Genomic DNA, 23,056 nt, shown 5'->3' on the forward strand with positions numbered 1-23,056 from the left:
CAGAAATGACCACAGCAGTGACAAGGCCAGATCCTTCATCTACTGCATCACCAGGGAATTCCAACTAGCAGTCCTTTAAAAAAAAAAAAAAAAAAAAAAAAAGAGTTCCCATTGTGCCTCAGTGTAAACAAACCTGACTAGTATCCATGAGGCACGAGTTCTATCCCTGGCCTCGCTCAGTGGGTTAAGGATCTGGCATTGTCATGAGTTGTGATATAGGTGGCAGATTCGGCTCAGATCCGGCATTGCTGTGGCTGTGGTGTAGGCCAGTGGCTACAGCTCCGATTCAGCCCCTAGCCTGGGAACCTCCATATGCCACAGGAGCAGCCCTAAAAAGACAGGAGAAAAAAAAAAAAAGCATTACTGACACTGGCTACATAAACATTAACCGCCTATGTTCATTTCTGACATTTGCCACTTTTCCTTAAAGACTACTAGATATAGCCACTTTAGCATGTAAGAACAGACTATCTTGGGAGGTAAACAGGGCTTCAACAGTGCTTTATAACACTAAACTGATGTAAGGTTGCAAGGTCCCCCTGGGCTCATTTGATGACACTACTAAAGTTAAAATTGCAATATTTTTTCATTCTTCAAGGCTGAAACATGGCCTTAGAAATCATCTAATGCAGTTGTTTTCAAACTTTTTAAAGAGGCTATGGAGTCCCCCCTCCTTTTTTAAAAAATAAGACTTTATATCAGATGCCTTTCCACCTTTTTTCTGTCCCATCACACTAAAAGACGCAAAATCATCTTTCAATAACAAATGCAGAAAAAGACCCACAGGTCATTTGGAGATTGCAACCACCACCACACCCTACATGTTCACTCTGGTGCCCAGTCTAAACAGCTTTTCCCATATCTCTATCCTTATTCACAGGCAAACTGGAAGGCACTTCTATAGAATCCTAGGACTCTTGGTAAATAGAGCTTAATAAAAAAAAAAAAAATCAATGATCTGGTCCAACCCTTCATTTTACAAATAAAAGTAAGATAAGAGCAGAGTTCCCTGGTGGCTCAGTGGGTTAAAGATCTGGTGTTGTCACTGCTGTGGCACAGGTTTGATCTCTGGCCTACGAACTTCTACGTGACACAGGTGCAACCAAAAAAAAAAAAAAAAATCCAAATTCAGGAAAAAAAAAAAAAGTAATTTGAGAGGCAGAATGTTATCACTGAAAAGGAGACTATGGAATAAAAGTCAATTCTGGTCATAGCCCTTGCCAGGTATATGACCTTGAGCATATCTCTTAAACTCTTTCAATTTCCTCATCATAAAATGGGAATAATCATATCTCTGCCCAGTAGACTTGCTATAAAACTGCTTTTATACGAAGTGCCCGAGCACTGCATATGATAAGGTGCTATTCTTAGCCAAGACGACATGGGAGTTAAAAGCCCAGCCAGACCTGGAACTAGAGTCTTCTGACTGCCTCTCCAAGACTTTACCCATTACTTCATACAATACTTGTGTTCACTGCTAAACTGTTCTTATCAACTTCTCAAAAGCTAGGGTTTCATAATAACCATTTTTATCAGGAAAACAAAATACTGCCATACTAAAACAAAATCTTTAAGCTTTTGAAATAAATGTAATGCAAAGAATTCACAGTCTCTGCAAGCCAAAAGAGGGAAATACAAATAAAGGGTAGATTTGCATTCCATAAGATAATACATTGTAAGTGCTCATTAAGGCACTGAAGAAAAAACGTTTTTTGTTTTTTTGGGTTTTGTTTTTATTTTTGTTTGCTTTTTAGAGCCACACCTGGGGCATATGGAGGTTCCCAGGCCGGGGGTCGAATGGGAGCTACAACTGCCAGACACACCACAGTCACAGCAATGCAGGATCCAAGCTGCATCTGTGACTTACACCACAGTTCACAGCAACACGGGATCCTTAACCCACTGAGTGAAGCTAGGGATTGAACTTGCAACCTCATGGTTACTAGTCAGATTCATTTCCACTGTGCCACAATGGGAACTCTGACCAATGAAATAATTTTGACCATTTTGAGCTGCCATATGCTACTGATGTGCTGAAAAATGAAAGTCCACAATGGGTTTGGATAACAACTTAAGGACATATACACTGATGAAAACTCAATCTTGTTTTGTTTGTTTGTTTGTTTGCTGTACCCACAACTTGCAGCAGTTCCCAAGCCAGGGATCAAATCCACAACCACAGGAGTGACCTGAGCCACAATAGTGACAATGCTGGATCCTTAACTCAATAGGCCACCAAGGAACTCCCCAACTTTGATTTTTGACCGTTAAAAATGCACAAAGCAATGCATGATTGAACTCTATGTCAAATGTAAATACAACTGGACGAAGTAATCTAACCTACAAATTACATATTACTAAAAGACTGGGTACATCTCTGCCACAAGCCTTACACTGAGGTGCTGGCCATCTAGTGCTCCAGTGTCCACCAGCTCTCCAGCCACCGAGCATCCCTACTCCTAAGTCTAAAAAGAGTCATGGCTGTTTCGCCTGTCTAAAGGGTAAAGAGGAAACAATGACTTAAGAAACTTGATTGGAAAAGGATGGAGAAAAGAAAGCCAGAGATGTCATTAAAATGTGGCATGAGGGGGGGAAATACCGTGTGTGTATACATATATTACTCAAAAATTTCTAAGACTAATGGAAATCTCCTCATGCACACACACAAAAATCAACTTGGAAATACTACCAATGTAATCTTTTTCTTTAGAACACAAAAATCTTTTTTAAAATTGTGTTTATAAGCTCATACATATTCATAAAGTGATTCACATTTGGTAGGAACAGAGTCATCCAGAAGCAGTAAAAAAGCTACAACTTTAAATGCTCAATCTACCCATCTAGACTTAAAGGTTATAGTAGCATTTCTTGAAAACATATTACTCATCACTGCTCTAACTATATATTTCTGTATAGAAAACATGGAAAACAAGGTGGAGCAGTGGTGTACAAGTTTGTCACTGACAATGAAGCCAAACCACATTAGAAAACAGCATGGAACGCTGTTAACATCTGCCTAGTTTATCATCTTGGAAATTTCACATCATAGACCATAAGCATATGGACAACTTTCAGAGAAGGCTGTTTTCTGAAACTGACTCACCCTGACCCACTTCAGTGTCTAAACATGATGAGACAATGCAAGAATAAAGCAACGGGTCAAAAATGCAACCAAATTATAGCAAAGCAAGGTAAACTGATCTTGTAATTGATAGGAAGGCCTTCTCTAGGTTCTGAGTAATTCCTATTTCAGTGAAGACAGTGTATTACACACATGCAGCCTAAACATTCAGGATGCTTTTTATTACTGATAACAATATTAACTAAAATTTACAGTACTGATTGTTTAAAAAACACTGTAATACTACTATTACTACCTCCATTTTGCAAAAAAAAAAAAAAAAAAACCCTGAAGCTCAGAGACAGGAAATGACTCCTAAAATAATGAAAACACTGAGAGATGACAGAGAGCAGGACTCGAATTCAAGTAGTATGACTTTGAATTCTGTGATCTTTCTTAAAGTTAAACCTTTTTTTATTTTTAAGCATGAAATCCTTGATTCATGAACCCTTTCATTCATACATTCATTCTTTCCTTTATCTAGTCAAGAAACCGGAGTTCCCTGGTGGCCACGTGGTCAAGGATCAAGGATCTATCGCTGTCACTGATGTGACAAGGGTTTGATCCCTTCCCTGGGAACTTCCACTTGCCATGGGTACATCCAAAAAAAAAGAAAGAAATATTTATTCAACATCTGTATGTTGCACACTGTTCTCTTCTCAAAGAAACAAAAAGCATACACCCTGCCTGCTTTAGGTAGCAGAGAGTGTATATTACAATCTGGTATAAAGATTAACCTCTAAAAAAGTAAGATAACCAACGCAGGAAGTGCAAAACTAAAATGGGTATATGGCACAAGAGGAACACAGACAAGGAAACCCTGAACTCTACCTAGAGAAGGCAAGAAAGCTTCCATAGGCGGTTAAAATGTTACCTGAAATCTTGGATTGTAAAAGCAGTCTGACAAATGGATGGGGGGGGGGGGAAACATGTCAGGAAATAAAAACATGATGGGCAAAGGCAAAAGGGCCAGAAAATTCAAATATAATATATTGAGGAAACTAGCTCAGAATCACTGGGAACCCTAGCAGACCATCGACGAGGATGGTAAACAGGCAGGGGCCATGGCAATCAGGACCAGGCTCACCGATGCAAAGCTAAGGAAAACGGGGTTTGTTTTACTGGAGACAGAAGACAGTGAAGGTGAGTAACTGCTGAAATTTATGCCTTGGGTGTGGACGATGGAACTGAAGGATAAGAGGCCAGGAACAGGCAAGTCAGTTAAAACTTTACTGCAGTAGTACAAAAAATATGAGTGCCTAAATTAAGGCACTGAAAAGGCTGAATAAGGATCAGGTAACAAATTAAGAGATCTATCTTGGAAGCAAAATCTTAAAACTTAGTAACTGACAAGAAGTAGCCAAGCAGTGTTCTAGGAGTAATCTAGACTAACTCTCAGATTTCTGCCTTATATTACTGAGTGAAGAGAAGTATTGGGAGTGCCTATTGTGGCTCAGTGGTAATGAATCCGATTAATATCCATGAGGATGCAGTTTGATCCCTGGTCTTGCTCAGTGCATTAAGGATCTGGAGTTGCCATGAGCTGTGGTGTAGGTCACAGACATGGCTTGGATCTGGTGTTGCTGTGGCTGTGGGGTAGGCAAGCAGCTGCAGCTCCAAATTCGACCCCTAGTGTGGGAACTTCCCTATGCTGCAGGTGCCACCCTAGAAAAGAAAAAAAGAAGAAAAACGAAAAAGAAAAAAAAGGAATACTAGTTAGATAAGCAATGAGTTCCATTTTAGATAACTAAATTAAGTTTGTGATATCTATGTGGCATAAGGTAAAGACCAATATGCCAGCTAGAAACTGGGCCCTAAAACTCAGATGAGATATGAGATATAGGAGTCATTAGGGTATAATATTTAGTTGAAGACATGTACCTACCTATCTCTGGTTAGTCCAGAAAAAAATACAGAGAGAAGAAACAAAGAAGAGAATATTATGGAACCCAAATACTGAAGGAGTAAAGAGAAACAATGTTGGAAGACCAAAAAGCTGACCAAGTAGTAGGAGAGCCAAGATAAAGAAAAGAAACCTAAAGAAAAGAGAATTCAAGAAAGGAGTACCGCAATAAAAAAATTAAATGAAATAAAAAAAAATAAAAATTTTAAAAGTTACACCTAAAGAAAAGAGAATTCAAGAAAGGAGTACCACAATAAAAAAAAATTAAATGAAATAAAAAATAAAATTTTTAAAAGTTACACTATGAGTCAACTGTAACTCATTTTTAAAAAGAGGTTTAAAAAAAAAAAACAAAAAGAGGTTGAATGCAATAAACAGAAAGAAAGAAAGGAAGAAAAAGAAAGGGAGTTGTGGCTCAGCAGGTTAAGAACTCAACTAGTATCTAGGAGGATGCAGGTTCCATCCCTGGCCTCGCTCAGTGAGTTAAGGATCCAGCACTGCTGCAAGCTGCAGTATAGGTTACAGATGAGGCTCAGATCTGGTGCTGCTGTGGCTGCGGCATAGGCTAGCAACTGCAGCTCCCATTCAACCCTAGCCCTAGCCTGGGAACTGCTGTATGCCATAGATGCGTCCCTAAAAAAGAAAAGGAAAGCGGGGGGCAGTAGGCAGCGACATACACTGAAACAGTATTTCTATAAAGTATTTTGTAGCTGGCAATATGTAGTTTTCAAAGGCCTCTAAGATGCCCATACCTGATGACACAGTAATTCCACATCTAAGACTAAGGAAGGAATCAGAAATCATGACAGTAGTTAATACACAAAAATGTTCATCGCAGGATTATTTATAACAACAACAGGGAAAAAAAATTTAATTATTACAGTTGATTTATAATGTTGTGCCAATTCTGCTGTATAGCAAAGCAACCAAGTCATACATATATACATTCTTTTTCTCATATCATCCCCCATCATGTTCTGTCCCAAGAGACTGGACAGAGTTCCCTGTGCTGTACAGTAGGACCTCACTGCTTATCCATTCTAAATGTAATAGTTTGCATCTATTAACCCCAAACTCCCAGTCCATCCCACACCTTTCCCCTCGGCAACCACAAGTCTGTTCTCTATGTCTGTGAGTCTATTTCTGTTCTGTAGATAGGTTCATTAGTGTATATTTGAGATTCCACATATAAGTGATTATCATTTGCTATTTGACTCTTTCTGACTTACTCCACTTAATATAAGAATCTCTAGTTGCATCCATGCAGCTGCAAGTGGCATTATCTTGCTCTTTTATGGCTCAGTAGTATTCCATTGTGTTTCTGTATCACATCTTCTTAATCCCTTCAACTGTCAATGGACATTTAGGGTGTTTCCATGTCTTGGCTATTGTGAATAGTACTGCAATGAACATAGGGATCCATGTATCTTTTTTAATTGTAGTTTTGTCTGGATATATGCCCAGGAGTGGGGTTGCTGGATCATATGGTAGTTCTACATTTAGTTTTCTGAAGAACTGACATCTTTATTATGTTGAGGCTTCCAATTCATAAACATAGTATGTCTCTCCATTTATTTAGATCTTTGACTTCTTTCACCAGGTTTTGTAGTTTTCAGCATACAAGCTTTGTTGATAAACACTTAAGTTTTACTTTTTTATTTGAGCAATTGTAAATGATAGTGTATTTATTTCCACATGCTCACTGTTAGTATACGGAAATGCAATTGATTTTTGTATGTTTATCTTATATCCTGTGAGCTTGTTAATATTAACAAGATAGCACATATTATCTCCAAGAGTTTATCAGCAGATTGTTCTATACATAGACAATAATAATACCAGTAAATAGGAAGATTATATTTCTTCCTTTCTGACCTATATGCCTTTTACAACTTTTTTTTTTTTGCCTTACTGCACTAAATAGAACTCCCAGCATTATGCTGAATAATAGTAATGAGAACAGACCAACATCCTTATCTTATTTCCAGTCTTAGAAGGAAAGCATTCAGTTTTTCATCATTAAATACAATGTCAGCTATAGGGTTTTTGATAAATGCTTTACATCAAGTTGAAAAAATTGTGCTCCAAAAGGATGGGCCCTAAGATTATATATAAAAAGAGTCTGTCACTCATCAAGAAGAAAGTGATTACCTGTTTCTCTCTCTCGTATATAATATCCAAAGATCACCCTATTAACCTCGTAAGGCAACACATGCACTGTCCTACTAAGCAATCTGCTCTATGGTAAATCATCTACACTTGACTTTCAACGCTGTATTAAATTCAACCAGGATATTTCCTATCAGACATTTCCTATCCTGAATAGCTCTGTCATAAAGATAAGACAATAACTTTCTATTTTAAACCGGTAACCTAGATAACTAGGACAATTAGAAGAAATACAGTAATGGCAGAGATCATGCTACACACTGCTTATACTCCTACTGTGCCTTGATTTGATTCAATCACTACCTTATCAAACCATTACAGTTTTTTTAAAAAGGGAAGACCAGGAGTTCCTGTTGTGGCGCAGCGGTTAACGAATCTGACTAGGAACCATAACGTTGCAGGTTCGATCCCTGGCCTTGCTCAGTGGGTTAAGGATCCGGCACTGCTGTGAGCTGTGGCGTAGGTCACAGACGCAGCTCGGATCCTGCGTTGCTGTGGCTCTGGTATAGGCAGGTGGCTACAGCTCCAATTAGACCCCTAGCCTGGGAATCTCCATATGCCGTGGGAGCGGCCCTAGAAAAGGCAAAAAGACAAAAAAAAAAAAAAAGGAAGACCAAAAGTTTCAGTCCCTTTAATGTGAATTATAATAGACTACAGACACTACCATTTAAGAAATGATGGCCTTTTCACGAAGATGGGGCAGAAGGCGAAGAAGGAAGCCCCTGGCCCTCCCAAAGCCGAAGCCAAAGCAAAGGCTTTGAAGGCCAAGAAAGCAGTGTTGAAAGGCGTCCACAGCCACAAAAAAAAGAAGATCCAGATGTCACCAACCTCCTGATGGCCCAAAACACTACGACTCAGGAGGCAGCCCAAATATCCTCAGAGGAGCACCCCTAGGAGAAACAAGCTTGACCACTACGCCATCATCAAGCTCCCCCTCACCACTGAGTCGGCCATGAAGAAGATAGAGGACAACAACACACTTGTGTTCATTGTGGATGTCAAGGCCAACAAGCACCAGATTAAAAAGGCTGTGAAGAAGCTCTATGACATTGATGTGGCTAAGGTCAACACTCTGATCAGGCCTGATGGAGAGAAGGCATATGTTCAACTAGCTTCTGACTATGACGCTTTGGATGTTACTAACAAAATTGGGATTATCTAAACTGAGTCCAGCTAGCTAATTCTAAATATAAAAGTCTTCACTAAATGCAAAAAACAAAAAAACAAAACAAAACAAAAAAAACAAAAAGAATGATGGAGGAGCTCCTGCTATGACGAAACGGGATCAGCAGCATCTTGGGAGTGCTGGGAAACAGGTTCAATCCCCAGGCCGGCACAGTGGGTTAAGGATCCATCATTGCCACAGCTGCAACTTAGTTCATGGCTGCAGCCCTAGATCTGATCCCTGGCCCAGGAGCTCCATATGCCACAGGGCAGCCAAAAAAAAAGATGGATATTGTATTTACAACCTATAGAGAAATATAGTTTGTTTCCCACTTCTCAAATATATCTCACCCAAATAGTAAAAATGGGCCTCTTTTTCACATTGGTAGGAGGATACCAGATGAAAATGGAGAAATAACTCTTTCAAATTATAACAACTAAAAACTTAAGAGGGAGCAAAAATAATAATAAAAATTACTTGTCTACTTTCTGTAGATTCCTTTGGAATCTTTCTGTTGACCAATCTTCTATTAATAGTCTGAAGTATTTAAAATATTATCTCACTCATGACTATCATAAAGTGGGGAAGGCTCAAATTGAACACTCTCTTCAGGAAGTGAGTGTGTACAGACATGCTATAAAATTAAATAATAAATGCATACAAAGTCAGGTCTTCCATGGAAAACTTTTAGCCATAGTTTATGCTGGAAGTCAGGCTAAGCCACAAATTAAAGCATTTTTCAGATTTTATTTTCAGGCTACTACTAACACAGAACTGTTTCTCTCTCTCTTTTTGTCTTTTTGTCTTTTTAGGACTGCACCAGAGGCAAATTCAAGTGTCCACGCTAGGGGTCAAATCAGAGCTACAGGTACTGGCCTACACACCACAGCCACAGCAATGCCAGATCCAAGCCACATCTGCGACCCACACCACAGCTCACAGCAATGCCGGATCTTTAACCCACTGAGCAAGGCCAGGGATCGAACCCGCGTCCTCAGGGATACCAGTTGGGTTCGTTTACCACTGAGCCATGACAGGAACTCCAGTACTGTATTTTCTTTATAAAAGAACTCATTCAGTATATGGCAGTATAACTGAAAGCAAATAATACTGATCACTTCAAGCAAAATGGAAGTTATAGGTTCCCACCCAGCTCCAATATTTGGGAAGTGTTTCCTATAGTTTGATTTCTTCAAGGCCTAGAACTGACTGACCCACATCAATCTGCTAAATAAACAATGGGCCTAATGCTTCAGTACTAGCAGTTAGTCATCACACACACAAAAAAAAGGCTGTTTCTACTCCCCTAGTGTCATCTATTTCTAATGGGAACACAACCAAAACCCAGAAGGTAAATTCAAAAGAGGAGAAGGGTCAGGGAAACATGGCTATGCGCAGCCAAAAAACCCCTAAATGTTCAAGCAACCAAAGTTCATGCATTATGTTGAAGAGAAAGAGTCTTGGGTCCTTATGTATCATAGTTTACGTAAAAATCATTATATTTCCTTTCCAGCCCATAGAATATTAAAAGGGGAAAAAAGTAGAAAGGGGAACTGGGGAAGAAAAAATCCCTTAGAATAGCAGAGAGGGAAGAGACAAAAGTATTACAAAACAGAATTTGACAAAACATTTAGGTCATTCAATTCATGGAAAAGAGTCCTATACACTTCAGCACAAAAAATAATGTTCATAGTGATATCCCTAAGTCATCATATAAATTTAACTTATGCATTCTATTCTAAAAGTACATATATTAAATACATTAAATAAACATTCGGCAAAGTGTCATAATTAAGCTCACGAGTCAAACATATCTTCGGATTGAAGCATGTCCTTGTTCTGTGGCTGCAGACAAGTTACTTACATTCTCTAAGACCCAGTTTCCTTAAATGTAAAATGGAGCTAATAAAACATACCTCACTCGGTTGCTGTCTGGCACTAAGAGCTCAACAGTTGTTAGTCATTTCTATTACTACTGCTGACACTACTGCCATTATTCACATTTGAAGGATTTCTATTCCAAATGGTAGGACTCAGCACTTTCACTACTGTGGCCTAGATTCAATCCCTGGCCTGGGAACTGAGATGCCACATCAAGCCACTGCACACACTATGGCCAAAAACAAACAACAACAACAACAACAAAAATAAATGGTTTTTATTGAGGTATAATTACACACAACACAAACATATTAGTGTATCATTTTATGACTTTTGCCATGAGCTGTGGTGTGGGTCGTAGACACGGCTTGGATTGGCTTTGCCATGGTTCTGGCGTAGGGTGGCAGTAACAGCTCTGATTAGACCCTAGCCTGGGAACCTCCATATGCCGTGGGTGGAACCCTAAAAAGACAACAAACAAACAAACAAACAAAAGATCTAAGATATTCCTCCAAAAAGTTCCTCTTACTCTTTTCTAGTTAATTCCATCCATCCCAACAGAGGCAACCGCTATTCTGATTTCCATAACCATCACTTAGTTTTACCTGTTCTACTTTTCAGATAAACGGAATCATACAGCAGGTAGCCTTTCATGTCTGAATTCTTTTACTCAACATAATGTTTTTGAGATTCAAGCTTATCTTTTTAAATGTGTTTTATTGAAATCATAAAAGAGTCTTTGGTCAACAGATGCAAACTATGGCTCATGGAATGGATTTACAATGAGATCCTGCTGTGTAGCACTGAAAACTAAGTCTAGATACTAACAACGCAGCATGACAATGGAAGAAAAAATTATGTATCCATGTATGTGTAAGTGGGTCCCCATGCTGTACAGTAGGTTAAAAAAAAAAGTGTGTTGGGGAAGTAACAACAGAAAATAAATTTAAAATAAAAAAATTAAAAAATAAATAAAAGAGTCTTTGTATGAATATGTCACCACTTATTTATCTGTTGATTGTTTCAAATTTGGGGCTATAATCCACTTTTTTTGGGACGGGGTCTTTTTAGGCCCGCACCGAAGGCATATGGAAGTTCCCAGGTTAGGGGTTGAATCAGAGCTGCAACTGCCAGCCTACACCAGGGTGACAACAACACAGGATCCAATCCGAGTCTGCAATCTACACCGCAGCTCATGGCAACATCCAGATCCTTAACCCAATGAGCAAGGCCAAGGATCAAACCCGAGTCCTCATGGATACTAGTCAGATTCATTTCCGTAAGCCATGACAGGAACTCCCACATGTTTTTTTTAAACCATAGAGTTTATAACTAAGATTCATTTACCAGTAGCACTCACTATATGGAATATCTTACCATTGATATCAATAAAAGAAGCATTAACATATAAAAATGGGTATTTCAAGGCTTATAAAGGGCCTTTTAATGATTAAATATTCTCTACTTTTCACACACCAATACATATATAACTGAGATTTCACTTACTCATAAAGCAATCTTTCATCATATCTGATAAATATTTTTAATTCTACAGATGATAAAGAAAATCCTCAGCCCTATAAGTAAATTAAAATCTAAAACCTAAACAGGAAGAACACCACCACTTAGATTGACCCACTGGATGGACTTCAGCATAACAGTCCTATGTGATAATCAAACTCTTGATACAGATGCTAAGACAGTTCCCATCCATGCCCATTATTGCTGAGTGCAGCCATGCATTTTTGCCAATGTCCTTTAATGCTGGTTTACAAGAAAGAATCCTTTTTCTTGGGATGAGAAATAAAGCACAAGTTTAAAGCATTCATCTCTTTAGTCATTCTTAAATAATTAATTAATCTGTACAGCCAAAACCCATGCTCTGGCTGATAATAAAAATACAACTCCGGAGTTCCCGTCGTGGCGCAGTGGTTAACGAATCCGACTAGGAACCATGAGGTTACGGGTTTGGTCCCTGCCCTTGCTCAGTGGGTTAATGATCCGGCGTTGCCGTGAGCTGTGGTGTAGGTTGCAGACGCGGCTCGGATCCCGCGTTGCTGTGGCTCTGGCGTAGGCTGGTGGCTACAGCTCCGATTCAACCCCTAGCCTGGGAACCTCCATATGCCGCGGGAGTGGCCCAACGAAATAGCAATAGCAACAACAACAACAACAAAAGACAAAAAAAAAAAAAATACAACTTCTCTCAACACAAATACATTCTAAGTCAAGTTAACTCAGGGCAAAAATTCTGCCTCATTAGTGAAGACTCTATCCTTCCTAAATTTAGATGATGACTAGGCTTAGAACTAATTATCTAAGGACAGTGATTTTCAAAGTATGTCCAAAAAAAATTAGTGCTTCAGCAAATTTATATTACTTTCATTTATTACATAAAGTATAACTATCCTTTTTTCTTTTTTGCCACAACCCCACGACGGCATGCAGAAGTTCCCAGGCCGGGGATCAAACCCACACCACTATAGCAACCTGGGCCAGTGCAGTGACAATGCCAAATCCTAAACCCACTGAGCCACAAGCCAACTCCAAATTGCAACTATTTTTAAGACTTCAACAACAAAGATGTACATAGATGTGTCACATGCCAATTTTGACAGGGTCAAGCTCCAGCAATTTCACCTACCAGGTTAACTCGCTTTCATGCAAGACTCAAAATAAGGCTTCTCCAGCCATTTCTGCATGTGTGCTGAATGTGAAATTCTTTAAAATATGTCCTTGATTGAAAGACTGTAGTTGTGCACTGATGTTTGTTGTTGTTAATTCTTCTCCTTCTTACTCAGGACTGTATAAATCCACTTATATACAAGCAAACATATGCTGCACTCCATTAAGTGTCAGGCAACACTGTCTCAGCACATACTCTAGATGACATAGCGTGACTGTCACAAAATAAGTGAACATATAACATGAAGGTTTAGGTATGTCTTGCCCTATTTTTATACTTATGAGGATATTATAAGCTTTCAATATTTCTTCAATAACTTAATGTTTGAGGTAAGGTAAAATGATTAATAAACCATAACAATGAACCATATCAAAACCATACCAAATTATGATTAAAATTTTGAGATTTAAGAAAACTATCTAAAAATAGACATAATAACATTGATCAGCTTCAAAGCAAATGAACAATTAGTATTAGAAACCAATTCTTCAACCATTATCAAACATACTGATAACAGTATATGAAATGAAAGAATCTCATACCAATAAATACGGTAATAGCTATTTGTCACTGGAGGTCATCTTTTACAGCAAGAAAAAAAAAATCTCAGCTCCTTGATATGTTTAATGATGTTACACCTTACAAATCAAATTTATCATCCCTGACAACATATGACACTAGGGGGAGGGGGACATGGGGAGAGTAAGCATAAATAGAAAGCTTGGAGGGGGGTAGAAGTATTCAAAGAAATTTTAAATCTAACAGTGAAAATACCACAGTATTGTTCAAGATAAGTTATTACACAGAACATGAATAACTAGTACACATTCTGGAGGAAAAGCTTATTAAATCCTATACTAACTAACACTAACTAATCCTTTAACTAACACTGTAAACAAGTGTATCAGATGAATACACTACTGTTTAGATATAATTATAACCTTTATTTGCAAACAAGAGACTAGAGAAAAGCATCTACAATACTTGAATAATTCAAAGACTAAAATTGTGTGAAATCTTTACACCTTAACTAGACAGGGACATGAACGTTGGAAATCTCAATTTCTTAAAATGACATGTTCATGCAAGTAATAATGAAAAAGAGGAGGAAAAAAATAAGTAATATTTAGATAACTTCTTAGTATGTCCTCAAATAAATCAGCTAAAACATAATGAGGTATGTACTAGTGGTAATAAAACAATGACAGGAAAAACTGCAGAAGTAGTGGCTCTTATAAAAAGTTGTTACCTAAATGCACTCTAAGAAGGAAAGGCATGCGCCACAGACAAGCACCAGCTGTTAAGAAGAGGCCAGCATGACTTAAATTATCAATTTATTAAGGCCTGGTCTTTAAATTTCAACTTCACAGAGTTATTTGTAACAATATAATAACTGAGTTTCAGAACCTCTTCTTTGTGAAATTTTTTAGCTATCTAAGAGCAAGTTCTATTATAAATAGTTCAAATAAAGCCCTCTCTACTCCCCCCAACAAAAACCTTGCCTTTTTTATTTTTTGTTACCAAGAAACCCCTTTAGTATCTCTCAATTACAACACAGCTGCACCAGCTGGTATATCCTGCTAATATTTTTAATTATTTTTATCACACAAGATGGTAATGCTACCAAACTATACAACTACAAATAATGTCAATGATAACATTAAGACAAAATCTGAACTGAACATACGAAACAAAACATATTTTTATCTGTTTTAAAATTTGGGGTGAGGAGTTCCCGTTGTGGTGCAGTGGAAATGAATCCGACTAGGAACCATGAGGGTTGCAGGTTCGATCCCTGGCCTCACTCAGTGGGTTAAGGATTCAGCATGCCATGAGCTGTACTGTAGGTCGCAGACTCGGCTCAGATCTGGTGTTGCTGTGGCTGTGGCGTAGGCTGGCAGCTCTAATTCTGATTAGACCCCTAGTCTGGGAACCTCCATATGCTGCGGGTGTGGTCCTAAAAAGACAAAAGACCAAAATAAAATAAAATAAAATTTTGGATGAATAAAAGACAAAGGCAGGCAATGAGGATTTTTTTTTAAATGACATTGACAATATTTTCAAACACACAATGAATATTTAAATTAGCCAAGAAACTTACTCAATGCCAATCACTCCAAACTGAATAAGTCTGCATTAAGGAATTTCAGTGATTCTACTTGGAAATTAGAATTTCCTGTTGCTCCATTTAAAAACTTCTAGAGCCAGATTAACTGAAATGTTTTCAGACCAGATTTGAGCCCAAATCTCCCAGTTATTTACTATCTGTAAACTTTGTATTAGGTACCTTAACTCATTGTGTCTCAATTTTTTCATGTGTAAATTAGAGATAAAAGTAACTACCTATATTATTGGGTTGTGTAAATAAGCACATATAAAGCTCTTATCAGGAGTCTAGCGCTTTATAGTGTTCAAAAATATTAACGCCTGTTGGTGCTACTGTTATTAGGCAAAGTGTTCTTTAAAAATTGTTACCATTTATGGAGTTCCCTTCATGGCTCAGTGATTAACGAACCCAACTCGGAACCATGAGGATTCGTGTTTGATTCCTGGCTTCACTCAGTGTGTCAAGGATCTGGCATTGCCGTGAGCTGTGGCATAGGTCAAAGATTCAGCTCAGATCCTGAGTTGCTATGGCTGTGGTGTAGGCCATCCCCAGCCTGGGAACCTCCGCATGCTGTGGGTGAAGCCCCCCCCGCCCCTCCCCCCAAAAAAGATTGTTACATTTACAAGGACTTCTCTAAGTAAACCAAGATTTTTTGTTTATTACCATGCAACCAAAACAAAACACAAAAATAACCCAGAGCTCCTTAGAACCATCAAACATAGTCTGATTTTCTAAAAAATTTAGCAAATTTATAAAGAGATTTATACTAATTTACCAGTTTCACACTCATTAGGGCTCCAGATTTCCTCTGCAAAACGTTAAACTAAGTCAAAGCACTCAGGACAAAAATTCTGGCTATACAAATGTCCTTTGAGAAAGAACCCAATTAAGATGTCTAACATTCAACTTTTAAAATATCTGATATGGGAGTTCGCAGTGGAAATGAATCCGACTAGGAACCATGAGGTTTCGGGTTCGATCCCTGGCCTCACTCAGTGGGTTAAGGATCCGGTGTTGCTGTGATGTAGGCCGGCAGCTGTAGCTCTGATTAGACCCCTAGCCTGGGAACCTCCATATGCGTGAGTATGGCCCTAAAAAGCAAAAAAAAAAAAAAATTTTAATAAAATAAGATATCTGATACAGGTTAAGAGTGCTAATTCATTGAAGTTCAAAACTGAATGCTTCCAGGTGAACCTATTTTCAAAAAGAAAAGTTTCGGGGGTGGGAAAAAAAAAATGAATTATTTTCCTCTCTGTAACAAGATAATCCTAGTGAGGAAGGCATGTGAGGCCCAGATGAGAGAAGTTTCAGTGAGAGAAAACAATAAAGAAAAAAATACAAAATTAAAAGAGAAAAATAAAACAATGTTATGTGTATTTTACCACAATTTAAATTTTTAATTAAGTCAAAATATTTTTCATAACCCCCTGCATAGCATATATCTGTACTTTCCTGAAATCCAAGACCATTCTTTTGGGACAAGATAAAAATAGGAAATAAATTTTTCAAAAATAATTAGGTAAGTAATAGTTTCTCATAATAACATAAAAAAACGCAAGTTGTGTTTTCCTGAAAGATGAGATAGAATAACATGGAAGATATTTTGCAAATGGTCCTCAGAAGGAAAAAAACCACCATAACAAAAGTAAATGTGGAAATGTGGACGCTGTGGGGACACTTCATGGGTTCATGGGCTCATACAAAGTTCTGGAAGGCCCACTCTGACCCTATGTGAGCAAGGGTCAGCATTCTGACTCAACTGCAGAAGAATCAGAGCTCCTGAGGGAAAAAAATGCCTTAAAACCTAAGGTAGTAATCATCATGGGAAATACTTTAGGAAATAACTCAAGGTTTGTGTTTTCCTCATGATTTGTAAGAGAGAAGAAAAAAAAGAAGGTCTCAAGAGCTCAGAATGGTTCCTTTAAAACAGAATGTCCGACTTTTCTTTTTTCTTTTTTTTGTCTTTTTTTTGCCTTTTCTAGGGCCGCTCTCGTGGCATATGGAGATTCCCAGGCTAGGGGTCCAATCGGAGCTGTAGCTGCCAGCCCACGCCAGAGCCACAGCAACACGGGATCCGAGCCGCATCTGCAAACTACACCACAGCTCATGGCAACGCTGGATCCTTAATCCACTGAGCAAGGGCAGAGATCGAACATGCAACCTCATGGTTCCTAGTCGGATTGGTTATTGGTTAACCACTGAGCCACGATAGGAACTCCCGACTTTTCTCCCTAAGCAAAAACTGATATATTTACTGTCATTATGCCATCACGGGCAACTTGTATTAACATATGGTTAGTTCCTTCAGGACTGCTACATGCCTCCAAGCCAAAGTCAGTGGGGGAAAATACATTAAATGACTCTGGTAAAAGAGAGCTTCCAACAGGGCAATGATAAACATAAAATAACTCTTACAAAAGGTGGGGTGCTATATAAAAATATGCAGATTCCTTTTAAATTTGAAACTTCCAATTCATTAAGAAATAAATCCCTTAAAAGAAACTCAGAGCACCATATCAGCCAGGTCATTCATTTCTAATGTTACAGAGTGGGTGGGGCAAAATTAGAAGGCGTTTTATACAATATTAACTAGTCATGCAAGATCTTAATTTTAAATATATATATTTTTTTTTTTACTTGCCCCCATGGCTAAGAACTGTACATCATTTGTTTCTGTCTTCAAAATATTTGGTGGTAAAAATTAAAGCTAAGAAAAGGATACTATCATTTTCTCTCCAAACCAAAAATCTATTCAAGCTAAGTATTCATCCTACTGACTGTGTGATGCCCGGTCTTTACCCAGAATTTTGGTTGTTTCTGTTGCAAGGGGGAAATCTGCTTTTATCAAGGCCACCACACGGCCCTGAAAGGGGTAAAAAGATTCTGAGAGATCAAATATTCTAAAGGATCCTCTTGCCATGTCAGAGGCAAAGAAAACTTCCCAAAGGTAAATCCAGGGAAAAACCAAGAGTCGCTGTAAAATGTATAGGGAACGATAAATTAACAACAAAACTTGCAGCTTAACATTAACAATAAAAGTCAACTAGGAGAGATAACACAAAGCAAAACAAGATTAATTGCCACATGACTCAGAGACAATTAGGCTATCTGAGTTCAAAGGAGGGAATGGATCACCTGGGCCAGAATAAACTGAGAGAGCTTCCCTAATGCTGAGCAGCTTTTTAAACGAGGTAATGGGCAGAAGAAGTTCTTGGAATGAGGAAGGGCACTCAGACACTGCGTTTGTTCTCCCGTCCAGGTGAAGGAGGCTACATTGGAAGGATGTGGATCTGACACCTTTTATCAGCCTTAAGCAACTAATGTGAATAAGGATGGAAAAGAAATGTAACTGATCTCCAGGTTCCCACCACTCCCAAATAATAAAACAAGCAAGCCTCAAGACCTAAACTAAAGAACAGATGTGTGTATATGTATAACTGAATCATTGTTTTGTACAGCAGAAATCATCACAACATTGTAAATCAACTATAGTTCAATAAAACTTTAAAAAATGGTCAAAAACAACAACAAAAAAAGACCTAACCTGAGTAAAACGAATCTCAGTGACTCAGCTTAGTACCAGCTGTAAGTGAAGATCTGGTTAAATAAAACTGCTTGCTTTGAACTTGCCTCTTGTGTCACTAGGGTAATTGCCCTAGATAAAGAGACATCTTCCAAGGCAGAAATTGCAAAAGAGATGACAATCAAAGCAAATGCAAAAAAAAAAAAAAAAAAAAAAAGCATGCAAAACAACAGAACCACCACAGAGCCTGTGATTCAAAGGCTGCCTGGTTTCCTTGCCAAGAAACAAGTTAATTCCTATGCTAAATACCTTTCCTCTGTTTTCACATGGTTTTTCAAATGCTGAATGCATAAAGGAATCAAACCACTTAAGAAGTTCTAAAAAGTTTTATGATTTCTTTTTTGTTGTGTGTTCTGTTTTGTCTTATTTCTGAATCAAAAGAAAGCAGAAACCTTAGCCGGAATAATTTACATGAGATATGTGCATTTACACATCAGACAATATTTTTAAAAACAGAAACATCCTGTCTGGGGACTCTTATAAGATTATTAACCTGGCTTGGTCTAAAGACAACCTTTTCCCCTTCCAAACACAATCTTCCTGTTTTCTCAGCCTCATCTGAACCTGCTCAACTAAACAAAGAACCACTCAAAGAAAATTTCAGAGAATACAAATTTTAATAATTTACAGCCGAATCAACACACCCCTGGCTCCAGTCTAGAATAAATTACTACAAGATTCTTTATTTGCAATGACTCCCCACCCCTCCTATCTTTGCTAATAACCTCGTGTTTCTTCCCTATATATGAATCAAAGCCAAGATTCTTTGAAATACCTATCCCACACGTTCAAGCAGGACCTCTCAGATCAGAATCACCGCGGCTCTGCATGGAGATTATGGCAATTTTTAGCACAGGAAGGTGGGAATCTTACTTATGAGGGTGCAATTTAAAAGAAAAAGCACAGAATTCCCATCATGGCTCAGCAGTTAACGAACCCGACTAGTATCCAATGAGGATGAGGATCCCTGGCCTTGCTCAGTGGGTTAAGGATCCATCGTTGCCCAGAGCTGTGGTGTAGGTTGAAGATTCAGCTCAGACCCTGCATTGCTGTGGCTGTGGGCTGTATAGGCCGGCAGCTGCAGCTCTGATCCGACCCCTAGCCTGGGAACCTTCATTCGCCTCAGGTGCGGCCCTAAAATGACCCAAAAAATAAAAGCATAATAAAAGGAACCTTATTTGATAAATAAAAAAAAATTGTCTTCATACTCTAAACACCAAAAATAAAGCTCAACAATGAGAAAATATTCAGAACAAGCTCAGTTTAAGACAAGCTTGCCATTAATGTACGATGTTTGTACATGCAACATACACAAGGATTCTTACCGTACATCATAAATAGAAATGTTTCCTCATCTCAGATAATAGCTTAATTTTGCTAATTTTTATTTATTTAAAAATAAAACAATTGTGTAATTATTTCAAAATACTACAAAACATGGTAAGGCATGAAATTTTGTCAAAAGAGGCAGTGAAAATCACTGAAAATCTCTGATCAATGGCTAACACAGCCAACATTACCTACAGAAAGTGAACTGACTGAATAAGAAAAATGTTGGGACCTAGGGTGCTTTGAGCTCTTAGTCTAATGCTCACTCTATTTGCCATGAAATAGAGAACAAGTAATCTGAATGTTCAACTACCATCTGTCCCAAATTAGAAAATAATGTGAAGCAGAGAAGAAGAAAAAAAGAAAAATCATAAAAAACAGATTTAAATACTTTGATTAAAATGTGAAGGTCTAGGGAGTTCCCGTCATGGCTCAGTGGTTAACGAATCCGACTAGGAACCATAAGGTTTCGAGTTCGATCCCTGGCCTCGCTCATGTGGGTTAAGGATCCAGGAATCCGGTGTTGCCCTGAGCTGTGGTGTAGGTTGCAGACTCCACTCGGATCCCGCATTGCTGTGGCTGTGGCGCAGGCCTGCGGCTGTGACTCTGATTTGACGGCTAGCCTGGGAACCTCCATACGCTGCGAGAGTGGCCCAAGAAATGGTAGAAAGACAAAAAATAAATAAAAAATACACTGTGAATGTCTAAGTTCAAAGGGCATTTTTTTTTTTAAGAGATAAGCAGCTAGTTTTACATTAAGCAAAACTTCCTGTTCTGTAAGTAACATCAGTTGAGCACTTACTGACATTGGTACTAGGCAGCACGCTAAGTGCTTTCAGTGATTATTTGATGTAATTCTCACAAAGACACTAACGAAGTAGTTACTGTTAATTTACAGAGGAGAAAACCAAGGTTTAGAAGAGTTAAGAAACTTGCTAAACTGCTAATAATTGAGGAAGGTGAACCCCCATACAGGTCCTCAGACTCCAACACCTGGACTCTCCACTACTCTCTACTCAAGGACAGCAGCAGTTTCTAGCCTAGCAGTAAATATTCTTGGTTATTCATGACAACCTGTAAGTCCCCACACACTCATCTCTACCACGCCCTCTACCCACCTGAACTCTTCTAATTGTTCTTAGTCATTTAGCACTTCTTAACACGGCTAGATAAATGTCAACTTCGAAAAGATGAAAAGGAAAGTAACTAACAACCTTGAAACACAACTGATGGGCCTCTTTTCCAAAGCCTTCCTTGCTCATTCACTCATTCATTCAAATACTCACTGAGCACCTACTATAGGAAGCATTGCTATGTATGATTAACAACATGAAACTGCTTAGGTTAAATCCTGGCTTCAACACTAACTTAATATGCGGTGTGACTTAGCATAATTTACGCTACCTCTCACTCCCTTAGTTTCCTCATGTATAAAATGGGGGATACCTACAGGACTGTGGTAAAGTTAATCACAGAATAGATGAGAACAGTGCTTGGCCCTTGGTAAACAATAAACCTTAGCCTGCATTACTACTGTTGGGGGGGGGCATAGCTAAACTAGGAGCTATGGGTGATATGGCAGGATATGCCCTCCCTTCTTGAGCTTGCAATCTAAGACACATGAATAAATAACCTAACAAATCAACCTGTAACAAGTGTTAGTAAGTAAATCTATAGATGTCCTGAGGAAGGAGAGATTACTTCTAGCTAAAGAGATCAGGGGAGGTCTTGAGGAAAAGGGAGCACTTCAGCTAGACCTTAATATAAAGGTAGAGAATACTCCAAGTACTGAATATAATCATGGAATAGTAAAGAAATTGAGCTCCAATGAAGAAGTATCAAGGGAGAGTAGTTGTGAATAAACCTGAAAATGTAGATAAGATTGGGTCCGATTATCAAGAAACCTAAAAGTTCAAATAATGAGTACAAATACTATTACATTTTTTTTTTAATTTTTAATTTTTTTTACCCTCACCTACAGCATATGGAGGTTCCCAGACCAGGGAGCCAACCACAGCTGCAGCAACCCTGGATCCTTAACCCACTGTGATGGACCGGGGATGGAACCAGCACACCTCCATACAGACAAGCTGGATCAGTAACCCATTGTGCCACAGCAGGACTTCCTATATATTTTTAAATGTAAACTAGTGTTAATATCCCCCCCCCAAGTAGAATACACACATAGAACTGACAGAGCAGAGAACTGCCCCAATCTGGGAGGAGGCAAAGATGGGGGAGAATAGCAAAGCAAGTCGAAGGAATGACAGAAACCCAGGCTTACAGGTAATACAATTATATATACCAGCTTTTCTCACACTGTATTGTGGCCAACTAAATTTAAGAAAAGCTACATGCTCCACCCATGCTCCAATGGGGTGTTTCTTCAGGGATTCACAAAGCACACTGGTATTTTAAGAGCACTCATCCAAAGAAGACAGACTGATGGCCAAAAAGCAACCTCACACCAGTCAGAATGGCCATCATCAAAAAGTCTAAAAGCAATAAATGATAAAGGATGTAGAAACACGGGAACCTTCCTATACTGTTGGTGTGAATGTAAGCTGGTGCAATCACTATGGAGAACAGTATGGAGGTTACTTTAAAAACTAAATGTAGAACTACCATATGATCCAGCAATCACATGGCTGTGCAAGTATCCAGAGAAAACCGTAATTCGAAAAGATACATGCACCCCTATGTTCACTGCAGTACTACTCACAACAGCCAAGACCTGGAAGCAACCTAAATGTCCATCAACAGAGAACTGGGGGAAGAAGATGTGTGTGTGTATATTTATATATATACACAATATATTATTCAGCCATAAAAAAGAACTAATGCCATTTGCAACAACACAAATGGACCAAGAAATTATCATCCCAAGTATCCCAAGTAAGTCATACAGAGAAAGATAAATATCTTATGAGATCACTAATACGTGGAATTTAATTTTTAAAAAATACAAAAGAACTTACAAAACAGAGGCTCAAAGATTTAGAAGCCAAACTTAAGACTACCAAAGGGGAAATGGAGGGGATAATTAGGAGTTTGGGATTAACATATAACCACTACTATATATAAAACAGATAACTAACAAGGACCTACTGTATAG

The 23,056-nt window shown here is 38.4% G+C and overlaps 1 protein-coding gene and 1 pseudogene across 26 annotated transcripts in view; one reads left to right on the forward strand and one right to left on the reverse strand.

Moving 5' to 3' along the window:
- SIK3 (SIK family kinase 3) overlaps positions 1-23,056 on the reverse strand; it is a 293,253-nt gene that overhangs the window by 168,550 nt on the left and 101,647 nt on the right. The window lies entirely within an intron of this gene.
- Positions 7,888-8,385, forward strand: LOC100738817 (large ribosomal subunit protein uL23 pseudogene; annotated as a pseudogene).

The sequence above is a fragment of the Sus scrofa genome, chromosome 9 (genome assembly GCF_054392235.1).
Source record: "Sus scrofa isolate SSC_HxYL_T2T_F1_AM1 chromosome 9, Sscrofa_HxYL_maternal_Yorkshire_Landrace_v2.0, whole genome shotgun sequence".
Taxonomy (NCBI): Eukaryota; Metazoa; Chordata; class Mammalia; order Artiodactyla; family Suidae; genus Sus; species Sus scrofa.